This window comes from Triturus cristatus, chromosome 6 (genome assembly GCF_964204655.1).
Source record: "Triturus cristatus chromosome 6, aTriCri1.1, whole genome shotgun sequence".
In the NCBI taxonomy this organism is placed as follows: Eukaryota; Metazoa; Chordata; class Amphibia; order Caudata; family Salamandridae; genus Triturus; species Triturus cristatus.
In genome coordinates, this window is record NC_140589.1 from 899,374,856 (window position 1) to 899,389,808 (window position 14,953).

The 14,953-nt window shown below is 44.3% G+C and overlaps 1 protein-coding gene across 2 annotated transcripts in view; it reads right to left on the reverse strand.

The window, feature by feature from the left end:
* Nucleotides 1-14,953, reverse strand: part of WASF1 (WASP family member 1) — a 365,875-nt gene that overhangs the window by 305,657 nt on the left and 45,265 nt on the right. The window contains exon 2 of one of the 2 annotated variants that reach the window (XM_085611550.1): nt 4,757-4,833. The exons of the other annotated variant lie outside the window; for it this stretch is intronic. The gene's annotated coding sequence lies outside the window, so the exon portion shown is untranslated. The remainder of the gene's footprint in view (nt 1-4,756; nt 4,834-14,953) is intronic. 2 annotated transcript variants of the gene reach the window in all.

Genomic DNA, 14,953 nt, shown 5'->3' on the forward strand with positions numbered 1-14,953 from the left:
AAGATGGCGGGGACTCGTGGTTGTGCTTCACCTTGCCTTCCCCGCCTTAGGGTGGGGTTGGCAGAAGTGGGCACACCTCCCTTCCTCACTTGTTTTTCCCGCCGGTTCTCCCGCCCAAAGTGGGGGGTAGAACCAGTGGAGACCAGTTGCTGAAAGCAGCAAATGGTCTGGAGAGGCTCACAAAGGCGGCATGTCTTTGAAGCTTCTCCTTCATGAACCCTGCCCATCCTGGGGGAGGAGGCTTGGCACCTCGTCCCAGTATGTGCATTGTTTCAGGCCCCCAAGAGCAGCAGGCTATCGACCCAGGGTTCCAGAAACATGTCTGGTGGTGGCAGCCTGCGCAGCCATTCAGTCAGGTCACTGGTAGTTGGTAGTTTTTCAGGGGGCATCTCTAAGATGCCCTCTGCGGTGCATTTTACATTAAATCCCACACTGGCATTAGTGCGGGTTTAATGTGCTGAGAAGTTTGATACCAAACTTCCTAGTCTTCAGTGTAGCCATTATAGTGCTGTGGAGTTTGTAATGACAACCTCACAGCACCATATACTCTTAATGGCAGCACTGCACTTACAGGGCCCAGGAACGGACCTGGGCAGTGTAGGGGTACAGGGCTCATGCACCTGTACTCTCACCACTGGCATAGTGTACCCTGGTAGAGGGGTGACTGAAGTATGCCAGGGCAGTGGTTTGTGGGCATGGCACACAGGTGTGCCATGTCGACTCTTTGTTTTGTTCTGTACCCAGACACTCAGCCTGCAAAGGCAGTGTGTGTGTGTGTCAGGGTACAGGGCCTCTAAGGGTGGCACAATAAGTGCTGCAGTCCTTAGGGGTCTTCTCTGGTCACTGTGCCCTGGGTACCTATGGTACCATTTATCAGGGGCTGACATGTGGCCAGAGATGCCAACTGGGTTTTGTTTTGGGGAAAGAACACAGGCCCTGGGGTCCTGGTTGGCAGGGCCCCAGAGCACATCAAGTCAGAGAGCATCAGTAGTCTGGCAACAACAAAAAAGGGGGGGGGGTTACTGCAACAGAAACCCACTTTCTCACACTGGAGCAATCATAGAATTCTGCCCCCTAAGATGTGCAGAGGAAGGACTGGAGGCTTGCTGCTAGCAGAAGTTTATATCAAGCTTATTTTGGATTTACCCAGGGACCATTCTCCTGATTCAGAACCTCTTTCCAAGAAGCAGTGACCGACACAGGACCCATCACCTCAATTACCCTTTTAGGCTGTATGCCATGCAGGGTCAACAACTGAGTAGGATTTTTTAGCGTAATTAGGCATGGGCTTTGAAGAACAGGCGATTTGAGGGCACTTTAACTAAGAGCTAAGACCTGTGCTTATGTCTGAGGTTTAACCATAATGCTTGATAGGATATGCTTCTACTGAATATCAACCAGTTCTCCTGGACACTCTTTATTATCAGACATTTGAGCTATTGTGATTTTTAGTAGTTAGGTAGCTTCTTCACTTTCCTTCAAAACGGACTTTCTCCATAATGCTAGAACTTTGGAAACTGGTGATGCAGTAGATTCTGAAAGTAGTTAAAGGCAATTTTAAGGGGGAAAAATGTAAGATGTTGACTAGTCATCATTAAAAAGTTGGATTCAGGTTGTAGGGGAACAGAGCACATTAAGACATAGACTTGTTATGTATGAAAGCATCTGCACGTCTAGCACGGACTGCCACGCTTCTACGTTCATTTATTGCTAAAAAAAACTGACAGCTTCTCGACAGTGACCTGGCCATAGAGATTACACACATTATCTGCTAACCATAATCAGAGCATGTTCGTTGTCCTGTGTTTACACGCCAAAGCTACAAAACCCACAGTCTCACTTCTACTAGGCAGAGGTGAAGGAAAGGGCAAGCAATACCTGCACTTACTAGAGTGATACCTTCATATAGTGCATAGGTGGCAGCAGTTTTACAGGAGCATACAGAACACCTCTCTCACTAATGACAACAGAAGAACAGGAAGGGCCCATCGATATGGCTACAGTCGTAGGCTGCAACCTCTTATCCCAACTAGCGGAGACTCTAACATGAGCAGTGAAAGCAACTGGCATGAAGATGAAATAAATATTAAGTTGGAACTGGGTCAATAAATTGAACACTGTGTGTTGGAGACCCCTTACTGAGTCTATCAGTTAACCCCTTCGGTGCTCATGACGGAACGGTTCCGTCATGAGCCACGGTTGAGCTGTGCTCATGACGGAACCGTTCCGTCATGACCACGCCCGCGCAAGATTCCGTCAGCACAGCGGCGGAATCTGCGCAGCATGGAAGGGGTTAAGAAGAAAACATGACAAAAAATGTCAACAACATATATAACCATTTAGAAGGCACAACAGACATCTAAGAACTCAAGAAAAAACTTGACAGAACACACTTTCTCCCCAAGGGACATCCTAGCACAATTCTCCAATAATGGGTGTTTACAGTAGCCCAAGTCGATGGTGCTCATTCTATAAACCTCTAAGTGTGAAAGGTTGAATGTACCTGTCTTGATTTGAACCAATGGGGACAAACACATACCCCTGTCAATGGAAGCAATCACATCAGCTCACCAGGCCTTAACGCTACAACGATTATGCTAATCAGATAAAGTACTTCATGACAGAGTCATTATTTCTTATGCTTCAATTGGAAAATATCAGTGTCTCCCGATACATGGCAAGAAGATCACCAGATGTTCTAGCATAGTTATATGTTGCTTTAGATTGTAAATTATCATGTCTAGAATGTGCGGTTTGTCACCTGACAGTGGTGTTACTCAGTCAGACCAATATAGAACATGACAAACCAAAACACATAAACCAGTTAATAAAAACAGCTTTCTCCCACAGGATTGCAGAAACTTAATTACATATGGGTACGTATAATGCAACATGACAATCTGTCAACGGTCAAACAATTTATACAAACCATTTACAGTGCATTAATTTTTCGTTTCAAGAGCAAGTTTTGCAAACTATGCTACCATTTATGCTATTCTAGAGTTTGAGACATCAGGGGAAATTCATTTGTGTTCACAATTCCTTCATCTAAAGATAAGAACTTCAAATAGAAACGTCACAATGCACGTGTCCTAGAGCAAGCAGCGGAGAAGGACTATGTATTTTACTGATAACTGATTAAGAATACAGGACCAAATTTAACTAAGACATTCTATTCCATTCATTCCCTTATGATATCAAGGTGTCAGCTGTAGAAATCTTATATCATAGCATTTAAAAAAAATCTATACCTACAGCGATCCCAACGAAAGTGCAGTTAAAAAAAAAAAGGACAAACTTGCTTCAATTAGAACATAATTTATGTACATCACTCATGGCAATACTGCTATTTGAGTCACACATCACTTTAAAACATTTTATTTACGTCATTTTGCATGGTCTATGTATTTTCTCTTATTCGTTTCTCATGAGACAACTTCAAAAGTGCCCTAAGAGAGGCACCTACACCTTTCCTATTTTACTTATGTAAGCATACCTTGTGCTATAGGAATCTAAAGTTATTTTACACACTCAAAGACGCATTTAGAAACAGTATGACCTTCGGTCTCACCCTTTAAAGGTCATCATTCATAAGCGCTCTACTCAATAAACACATGAAAGGGAACTCTCACCCTATGTATGTGCACTTTTACTCAAGCCATCACAGATCAACGATGCATAACATGTTCGATAATTCAATTATCAGCGAACCAGGCTGTCCAACACAAGGCAGATTCTTACTTGGATGGGCAATTATACATTACTACTACATGAGTCAAAACAAAAGTGATAAGGAAAACACAAAATAATCCGAAGGGAACGTAAACCATGTAAGTATAGAACATTCCCTGGAGATTTAGCCCTAAGTGAGGACGGTTCAAAGTAAAAAATGAGAACCCTGGGAACTCAATTCAACCCTTAATGTAAAACAAAATTGGTGGCAAATGAGCTGAAAAGGATGCTTTCAAAATCAGATGCGATTGTGAAATAATTCGGATCTCCCTGAACAGTGTGCTTCCAACTTAAAAAAATAAATAAATGTTCAGAGAGAAAATATGACTAACAAAAGCTACGTGACGCCTGCAGAGGAGTGCTCGTAGGAGGGTTCCATCCAAAGACGTAAAACTGTAATGCTTCCCTCTAGCCGCCCGACCGTTCATCACGGGCAAGCAGCAAGCTATACAATTACCAGGCACTGCTTTATACAGCTGCCGTGACGGGAAAGAAAATGACTTTACATTGGAAATCTGTCAGGCAACCAAACGGATGACGGGGCCTTGGCGTTAACCAACCCGGCAACATGTCATGGGCGCCTGTCCGGATAGCCTGCTGCGCAGAGAGAAATGCAGCACGTGCAGCATCCCTGGGAGGACCTCAGGTGAGGTCTCCGGGCACCAGCAGACAGGGTTAATTTAAGACCTGCTCTGGCCCGGGCCTCTCTCTGCCGAAATAGAAGAAAGACTGTAGAATTCTACAGACGGCCACAGGAAGCAGCCACGCAAAGATCTATAGAAGAGGAGTGATCCGCGTGGTTATTTAAATAGAATTCAGCAGACCCACTGGGCTCCTTCGGATGACTGAATGAGCCGGGCCTGCATGCGAAAATATAAATATGAATTTGATGTAAAGGCACCTTTGTGCAAAAAGGTCCTTTCCCCGATAGCGTATCATTTGCATTTTGCATATTTATAAGCAGTACAGTATTCCTCTATCTTAACTTTAAGAGATTTCAATTTCTGGAAGTTAAGTACTCGACCTTTCGTTGGCAGGTTTCGATTTGTTGACTGATCACCTTCTTCACTTTTTTAACAGCTTGTCTCAGGGAATATCCATCTAAAAAGAGATGCACATTAAATATAATGTTCGGCATATCAATTTCGCTATCTCCAGCAATATCAACTATTTAGTACAAGCCCTGACAAAAGTCGATGGCTCAATTATTTGTATATGGGGACATGTTTGGTCTGGTTACATGGAGCTTTAGTTGGCTACAAGCCCTCCTGCCATCAATTCTATAAAACATAAATAGTACCAGAGTGAGAGAAAGTGGGCTATATGTCCCTGTGCCCCCTGAAGGATGGGTGAGAAACCTCGGAACGGGAGGAGCGCTGCTTGTGTGACTTGCCCTGAGAGAGGACGAAGCTGAACTGCCAAGTGTGGAGAGGAGCAGGTCCAGGAGCACAAACATTGAGTTTCTGAACACTGTAGTCTGCGTGGAGACTGTCTTGGAGAAACAAGACACATAGAGGTCACAAGGACATTACTGGTAGTGGGCCAGAACAAACCAAAAGACTTTGGTACCATCCAAGAGGTCGAGGACCTGCAAAGAATACAAGACTACGTCATCCTGATACATCCCATAATATTCTTGCTCTTGTGGAAGCATGCATCAGACCCCGTCAAACACCAGAGGGGCATGAGCCCTAATAGCACAATGTTTTGAATTGCCTCTCTCTCTCTTGTCCTTACGGTTCCAGAAACATTACAGAATGAAGCTGCGGTTGAAGTTTACCCCTAAAGCTCCATTCCCCAGTGTCAACTAGTGTTTTGGTGGATCCCTGGGCTGCCGCTGCCAACTGAGATCATGGCACTGGGATTCCCCACTTAAAAATACTGACTTGGGAAAGGCCTCACCTTGAGCAACACCCTTTGATGTAAACCCTCGACTGCCAGCAACTGTTACTAAAACAAGGTAACTTGATAACAGTTCTTTGCACCCTGAAATCATCACTGCTAACTTTGAGTGACTTTCCAGTTCTGTGGATACTCTCAGCCACCTGGGCTCCAACCCACTCAGCCGATTAGAATTGCAACCAATGTTGCCATGAAAACTAGGAAAGTCAGCAAACTTATATGAGCAAGCTCTTAAAGAGTGTAACGTCCTGTCTAGCATCTTTAGCCCATTTACTCAACACAAAAATAACTCACAATCAAGGAATGCCCCAATCTCCGGTGGCTGAAGTATGACACTATTCAAGAAAACTATTTGCTCCTCCAGCCAGATTCTAAGCGTCTGTCTGAGGGGTGAGTTTATTTAGTGCTCGCTCCACCCTTCTGAGGAATCTACCCGTTGATCTTAGGTTGATTTGGGACCTCACAATGTTTCATAAACATCCAAAAACAAGGTTACTTGACTCTGAATCGAGATTTATAGTAAATATTAAGGTCAACTCTCAAGTGATATATATTACAGTAATTTTCCGTTGCACATAACACCCTCTGTAAGACAGCAGACATTTGGCCTCACATACTCGCACACCAGCCAGAGAAAAAAACAGTCTCATCCTGTTATCTCAGATATATCTACTATATGCAAGGTAAAAAGCTTTGCAGGCAAAATACGAACCTGCTTCAAACTACTGTGAGTATAAATTTCCATGTTGCCTCTACTTACTTCTCCCTTATAGACTTGAATCCAAATGGTTTGTTGTACTTCAGGAACAATTCTCAAAACTAGACTAAATTTGAACGTGGATACATCCTATGTTAGATGAGTTTCATTATGTTTACTTACTGTTCGGGCACACTAACACCCTGTGCCATGGCACTTAATAAACTTGTATATCAGGTCACACAGAAATGCCTTTCAAATTAAAATGTGAAGTGGCACTCTCTTGCGTTACATACTTCTTTGATTAAAATAAATAGTGCTCTTGGTGCTATGGATAAAAGGAGACCAGAAAATAAAGTTGTAAAACCTTTAAAGTTAGAAAATAAAGAAAGCAACTGATTGTTTACGCTACTAATCTCTATTTACATAGCAAATCCTATGAAACTAGCATTTATAGAAGATATACAGGGCCAGTGACCTTGTATAAGAAATACATTTGAACATTGGCTTTTACAGGAGATATCCCATCACACACTGGCCTTTACAGAAACTATGCTATCACACGGGTCTTTGTGTACCACACAGGCCTTTAGAGGGCATAATTAAGCGCAATGAAAACTTTGCTGCCATCTTGGATGCCCCAGCGTTTGTGGGGGAATTGACAATGATAGTCAGCCCCAAACAACAGGGAAAGGAGTAGTTTTGATGGGACAGCGGGTGAAGAAAGTGGCAAGTGCTTCAGCAAGTCCGTAACCTCTGCGCTTAATTCCTAAACTATGTTTCATATACCCCTTCCTTCTTTACATACCCAGTTCCTTTCACCAGCACTGCAAAAATCTGTGGTTGAACTTACATGATACATACGTACAATATCCTAAATTAATTCTGTGGCCAAAGAAACCAGCTTTTTTGGTCAGACAAATATGAATACTGTACTTGTCCATTGCTTCCTACACCATGCCGTTACAGCAGGCAGATACCTACACTAAAGTGGAGTACACCAATATGACCTCCAGGAATTCCGCAAAGGAACCTTCAAATTCTGCAAAATGAGAGTGTACCGTATCTGCCACATTTGAAGCCTAATATGAGGAGACTCATCAATGTCCCTTTAAAGACGCCTTCAGGCCAGGACACTATTAAATGCAAAGCCTACAGAAAAGCCCTGAATATGTACTTATCCCCTCATCAGTCCTCATGTCTTTTAATTATGCTAAATATCATTTTACGTACATACAGAGGATTTCAATTATTTAAAGATGGGCGGGTAAGCTGTTGGGCTATTTGGTCAGCACAGGCTATGTTCTCCGCTCCTCCAGGCCGAAGAGCTCTGCAGACTCCACTCGGTCTAGTGGGAAACTCTAAGGCTTTAGTCTACCTGCTGCACCTGCGGTGAGCAGAGGCTCTGTGAACTAAAGAAGGGCCCCAGGAGGCATTCTCTTAAGAAACAAACTATCAAATAACCTTTCGGGCAGGTGGTTCTTTCACGATGCATGAAGGTCAGTCCCCCACTCCAGTAAATGGACAGGGCAACTACAAATGTGGCAGGAGGGGCACATTATTTAATTCTGGGTATACTGTAGGTTCCATAACATAACAATGGAACCCACTATACTGTAGGTTCCATAACATAACCATGGAGCCCACAGTGTTTATGCTAGAATACTGCGTGTCCTAACGTTACGCACTGACCTTGACAGCAGATATAATTGCACCAAACTCTTGAAGACTGAAACACACACGGCTCGCTCTAGACCCACTTCTCTGCGTCACAGCTTTTGAGAGATAAAGTGCGCCGCATGACTAGTTCAGTTTTAACAGGAGTAACCTTAAGGATGGTGTTTGGCTTCACGTCTTTTCCAGAAAAGGAGCTCTTGGAGACAATGGGAGGTAAAATGCAAAGATTTCGATTACATAATTAAAATGCATGGTAACTATTTCCAGCCATCAACGGAAAATGTCTCACAAATGCGAGTTTGTGTACGAGCAGGAATCTTGGAGGGATAAACGCGGCTGGCCAGGAATTCAAGGTCTTCCCGTGCGTTGTTTCTGGTTTGGTGCTGCTGGTGCAGTGTGTGATTAATGTCTTATCTGCCGAGCCTGCGCGCTTTGCTCTCTCCGCCGCGTCCCAAATCTGATCCTTCTGTTGCAAGGCCAGCTGAACAAAAGGCACACTCAGGAAGAAACTACTGAGGGCGGGGGCTGCGCAGGCTTCAGCTGTCGAGTGAGCGTCTGACAGGGGGCCAACTGATACAGGCGCGAGACAGATAACTCCTACCATAGGTGCGACGTCTGACTCATCCTTGCAGGGTCAGGCCTGCCGCGAGCCCAGGCTCCAAGGGTCGGCCCCGCCCCCTCTACGCACTGGCAGGATAGCACGAAGAATCGAAAGCAACTGGGGATTTACGGAAGAATGCGGACCTTGAAAAGGGCGTCATTTACTCCCAATGTTTACATCTATAGTGTCTGGGGCTTTGGTCCACTCGTAAACCGACAATGCAAAAACAAGCGTTGGCAAAGCCTGGCCTTAGCAAGCCAGTGCGAGGATTATCTTCTTTAAGTGGTTGCCTCGAATATTTCAAGTTTAAAAACAATTAAAATAAACCATCATGTATAGTTTTAATATAACAGTATGGGTGCTTTCTAGCAGGCCGGCGTTCTTGTAACAAGTATGAGAACCTTGCTAGGTTTAATGCACATCGCAGGGTAATACGAATCCTACTGATGCAAAGAAATAGTACCATTGGCTTTGAATTACTGTAACCTGAAGACAAATGGGGTTAAAAAAGTATTCGAAAATGGAAAGAAAAAAGGCAATAGCAAATTAAAATATCGCCCCACTACCCTGCACTGAAGTCTACTTCTTTTTAAGTGGATGTGCACATATTATCAGGCTAAATGTGGTCACCCACAATGCAGGAGAGCCAGTCTTCTGAAGTGGGCTGATCCACTACCCACTGCTTGATATCACTCTGGTTGCTGGAAGCAAGACGTGAATGGCAGCTGATGAGCCCAATGCGGCCTCTCATTCATTTTGTGAGACTGTCTTTAATACATGACCCTGTGGCAAATGGTCATTTGAGGTGGGCAGCATCGATGGGAAAGGATATAACTTGTTTGTGACAATTTTGGGTGGTGCAGTGATTATCTACCTAGCTGTCACTATTTTCACAATAGTGAACCCATTTTCCAAATTTCTAGGGCTCACACTCCAAAATCAGTTGATCTCACCCGTCTTTGAAACTAAAAATAGTTAACAGCTATGGATTGTACCATGTATTGTAGAAAAGCTCCAAATCGTTGTGCTTTGTAACTATATTCCATTTCACAATAATACAAACTTAATTAGAGGTCAACCTATGCAAATAACATAGCAACGAAGATATATGTCAGGAACACTGGTGTATGTTTATGGAGGTGGGGGCTTTATTTAAAAAAAAAAAAATAAGAGGGCCTTGTAGCACAATGCCACAGACACCATGAACTATGTGCAAAGTTCACTGATTCAAACTCCAGAGGTTCAACTCAGCCAGAGACAGCTTGGGTAAAAGAAACATTTGCCATTTAACTTTGGTGATTTAGCTCTCTGTAATGGAGCCATGATCACCAACATTTTCATCGTCATATTTCACATCTCACCTGCATAAGAATCACAGAAGATGAGAGAAAAGGAAAATAAGCCAGTAAAGGGTAAACAACAACAAAAATGCAAAAAGCACAGAAGCAGAATAATTAAAGGACAAAATGTCTATTTAATCAACAAGTTTCACAATACCCACTCCGTTGCCTAGCAGTTACTTGAGAAGGTTATGCATGTCAAAATGGTGGAAATTATCAGATTGGCCAGCATTAGGAGTGTAACTAAATGGCAGCATGGCATAACTAGGACACCTTGACCTTAGCGAAAGGTCAATCTGAACAACAGCTTTAAAGAGTTTTCTGGAGCGCAGATAGTTTGGCTCTGCCTCAAGATCACGTTCAGGGCATTTATCAACTTTGTGCCTTGGATTTCTTGCGATCTACCCAAGTATTGCCGGCACTTCAAAGTTTGTTGAGTAATTCGGCAAGATGTGCTGATCCAGGACTTTGATGTAATGGGGTTGAGGTTTGGCATATACATCATACCTTACTTCCAATATGCTCTGTGGATGGTACAGATGGTTTAAAACACAACTCCAGCTTCGACTGGCAGAATTTCAATGCTGCTGTTATGTGGTCATGCTTTTGGAGACTCAAGCACAGTCTAGCTGGCTGATTCTGCTGTCTGTGCAATTATTCCATCAACCTTTTTGGAAGCCGTTATGGATCTCTCGATGTGGTACGAAGGGGGATGTGGTACGAAGGGGGATGGGAGCCGGCGGGGGATCTATATCAAAATGGTACCTTTATGACGTTTCAGGAAGCACAGGACTGGTTCCAGGTCTCTCCGGGGCAATTTTTGCAGTACGCCAAAATATCGCATACTGTGCGCCAAATGTGGACAACATTTCCCGATGAACCAGGTGAGTCCAGCCCGCTGGTTACATTGCTGGACCTGGGTTCTAGTCGAGGGCTCATCTCCCGGATCTACATGACACTGAAGGCAGACAGGGGGGCGATCTTAGACATACTCAGGGCGAGGTGAGACGAGGATCAGCCAGTCCCGTTGACGGATGGTGAGTAGAGGAGAGCACTGGCACAAGTGACAGAAGCCACTAGCAACGCACGGTTTAAATTAATCCAGTTCTACTATCTTCACTGCACGTACCTTACCCCCCAACAGCGAGCACGGTTCACACCTGGGTGGCTTTCCGCATGTCCACGTTGTGGCACTGATCCCACCACATTTTTACATATGGTCTGGAATTGTCCACGCCTGCAGGTGTACTGGCACTGGGTGGTCTTATCCCTGGGCACAGCCACGTCGGTGCGTATCGATACGTCTATAAATCACTGTATTCTGGGAGTGCTTCCGATGCCCAAAAAAGGGGCTAGGATGCGCTATAAGTTTGCTCTTCTAGGGCTGGTGCTAGCAAAACGGAAGAGATCAATCCACTGGATACATTCCGGACCACCTGTGTGGAAGAAATGGAGAGATGACTTGAGGGAGTGGGGAGTAGCAGAGGAATTTCGCGTCAAAGCAGTACGGAATGCGGAAGGTGATCTCCTTGAATGGGGGAAAATGTTAACTGAAGTGTCCACAATAGAGTATGAGGGCGAGACTGTGAGCACGCATAGCTCGCCGAGCACTGGGTCTGCTTTAACACCTCCAGTCATAACACTCTCACATGCATCCTCTCACACCACGACTCCATGTCTCTTGTGCAAGAAAGGAGTGTAATGCTGTTTTTAGGTCTCACCTACACAGCGCGCATTCGCTGCTAGGAGGGGAACTCTTGGAATCGAATCGCTTTTTTGCCCAAATAAACATGCACACTTTGCATTCCTTTCAATGGCAACGCGTGCATGTTTGGGGGAGCGAGCTTTGGCGACATCTGTTTGTAAGTAACTTGCAAACACATAGTGCCCCTGCTCATTCCCGCAAGGGAAACGCTGTGTGTGTCTGGCAGGCCGTGTCAGTTTCCTTTCCTTTCCTTGTGCTGTTTACCTCTGCGAGTGAAAAGGAGCGAAGTCATCTTTAGGCACAAAGAAGGAACACGGACCAATTACGTATTTCCCACAAGACTGCAGACACCCCAGTCTCTAAAGAATAAACAAACAACATTACAGATATTACTGTTTGCTGCAGTGCCTTGTTTTTCAATTGCAGACTGCCAGCGCCTATTTTTTCACTACAGCCTCTCAATATAACGTACTGTGCACAACGATGCTCCTCTGATTCATGTCCGGGTGTTATTTGTTCTCGGGGTGCACTTGAAGCACACGCTATCCGCACCCTGTAGAACCCCTCAACATCCTGTGGTCCTGGACAAAATAGCAAATCTCCCCGTGCCTAACAAAATCAATGTTCCGTCTGTAACACCACTGGTGCTCATGTAAAGTGCTCAGATACTTTTGGTTAAATCCGCGCTATATTAAAAAACTCCGAAAAAATAATTAATAAACACCAGTGACATTACTACTTATTTGCATCGTCCCCAATCTCATTTGGAAATTTCAATGTAGAATTCACTGGTAAAGTCACACAGAATCAAGCACACCCTCTCCGCACCCTCCCTCTACATTGGGAGCTCGGAGAGCGAAGCTTGTGCGACTGTGAGAATCACCAAGAGGGTAGCCTTTTGGCGCTTTGCTGACTGCACACCAAGTGGGGAACAATGGGGCAGGTTTTTAACACGGTGCTTCTTACTGCGAATTCCACTGGAAAATGTTTTAATGAGATTTTGTAAAAACACCAGATGCCCAGCACAACTTTGTAGCGCTATAGTTTATACATTACAAAGACCTTGTTTAATATGGTTGTTCAGTTGTACATAATGCTGTCTTGGTCATATATAAGGTAACAAAAATGCTTCTGACACTTCTTTATAATAACATTTCAGCATGCTGCACACTTCTCTACAGCACAACTTAAAGACATAGGCAAAGTCAATATCTCTGGCTAAACACTTCGGTCCCAAAGGCGAGACCTATTGGCTATGCCCGTTTACCTAGGTCGGAGGTACTGTACCACCTGACTTGCTGTCACAGGGGAGGAGGGGGGCACGGGGGTAGGTGGTGGGTTCAAGGAATAGAATTTGTATGCCTGGTTGTGCTTATTGTTATAAGCATTAATTGGGATGTTGGTTTAATTGTTTGAAGATAATAATTCCATAGACAAATTACTGTACTGCTGATAACTGTGCGAGCAATTCATTCTTACGAGTAATGAGCTTGTTTATACTCACAAGCTATTTTATTAACAATACCGGTGATATTTTGACCATAATCCCTGTAAATGTACTTGTGCGCATTTATACTTGATGTAATTAACGCAGTGTTTAATAAAAATAAGTTAAAATATATCTATATATTTTGGAAGCCTGCTGCACACCAAGTTATGGTAGTCCAGTGTACCGACTATCAGGGATCAGGTCTGCTCTAAACTGTGGGTTGTGTGCAGTAATAGGAAGAGCCTCTAATAGGGCACAAGTCCTTAAAAAAGAAGTAGGGGGACTAACCTAGTTCAATAGTATGCAAGTGACATCATGGCGCATGACATCACAAGAAATAGCATCACAGGAAGTGGCATCATAAGAAGAAACATCAGATCAGAATCCCTAACATATACGTTTAAATTGTCTATCATGAGTACATTGGAGCACATTTCAAGTATACAGGGAAACCCTCCTGATTTAGGCAGAAGATTCACACTTTTGTAAGCTACACATAAAACAATTTTGCCTTTTGTCGGTGCAAACTTCTTCTACCCATAGTTCTTCATAAGAAAAAATTGTAACATTTAAATTATTACAACGCCTCCTCTGGGGTACTAAGCACTATATAAATGGTATTTATTTTGTGTAAATCCTGGGAAAGACCTACACAGTGCATGCGTATCTTCTGAACAAAGTGAAAAGCTGACTCTTAAGTATGTGTGAAGTGCTAACAAGGTGTGAGTCTTTGTTTCATCTATGCTGCAGTTAGTTGCTTCTAGGTGCGAGGCCCCTGACTGCTGCAAGCCAAGAGACTGGAACAAATGGAGGCCTGATGACACCTCAGATTCACCTTTGCTACGGGCCCAGCAGGAGTCTGAACTAAGAAAGCCTCATCTCCGCCTGCACCCTCCACGTTGTTGGGGATCGAAAGTGGACAACAACGAGCAGGCGCTGCTGAATGTGTCCAGGTGTTTGCAAATTACACCAGGACTAAGTCAGCATATTTTTCAGCAGGGTCCAACTTCTTGGCAGAGTGGACGGCCTCCACCCTGTGAAAATAGTGGGTGGACGCCGTCCACCCGCGTGTACCCTCCGGCTTGTGCCCTGCCTCTAAAGCAATGCCAATGGCCACATCATTGATTTTGGAAAATAATTATATTTTGATGTTAATCATAACTTCCTGGTTTCTTGCCTTCATGGTTTAAAGTGGTGGACCTGCCTGATTCAGTGGCCATTTAAAGCGGGTGGACTTTTGATCTGCTCCACATAGCACAAACCTTAGCTAACAGCAGCTTTTAGTCACATCCTCCCCTTGAGGCCATACACACAACCACCGTGCTAGAGAACTGCTGTGCCCCCCCCCCCCAAATAGCTGAGGACAGAGACCTTGCAAGTGCAAATCGACTGTTCTACTTCTATGCCTAAACACCTACGCTCCACACAGCTTGTGGCGACTGCCATCAGGAACAGTGACTGCAAGCATGAATGCTGCGCCCATTCCCACCTCAAAGGTCAGAGATGCACCCTTCCACATAAACAGTAAGACAACTGCACAGACCCTTCAAAGCTTTCTCTGTAGACCATACACCGTTGAGGCATGATGGCTGGATGCCGCCTGCTAGTGTCCCCTGAATATCTTTTGATACAATATGACATGAATGACCTCAAAAACACAGTGCAGGCACTTGTCAGGTAAGTCTAGACTATAGACATGCCATCCTTACAGGTACGCCAAGAACACACAGTTCGCCCATGAAGGTCACTCTTAATGTAGCAGCCAGACTCATCTGGGGACCAAGACACTGTGACCACACATCTGCCACAC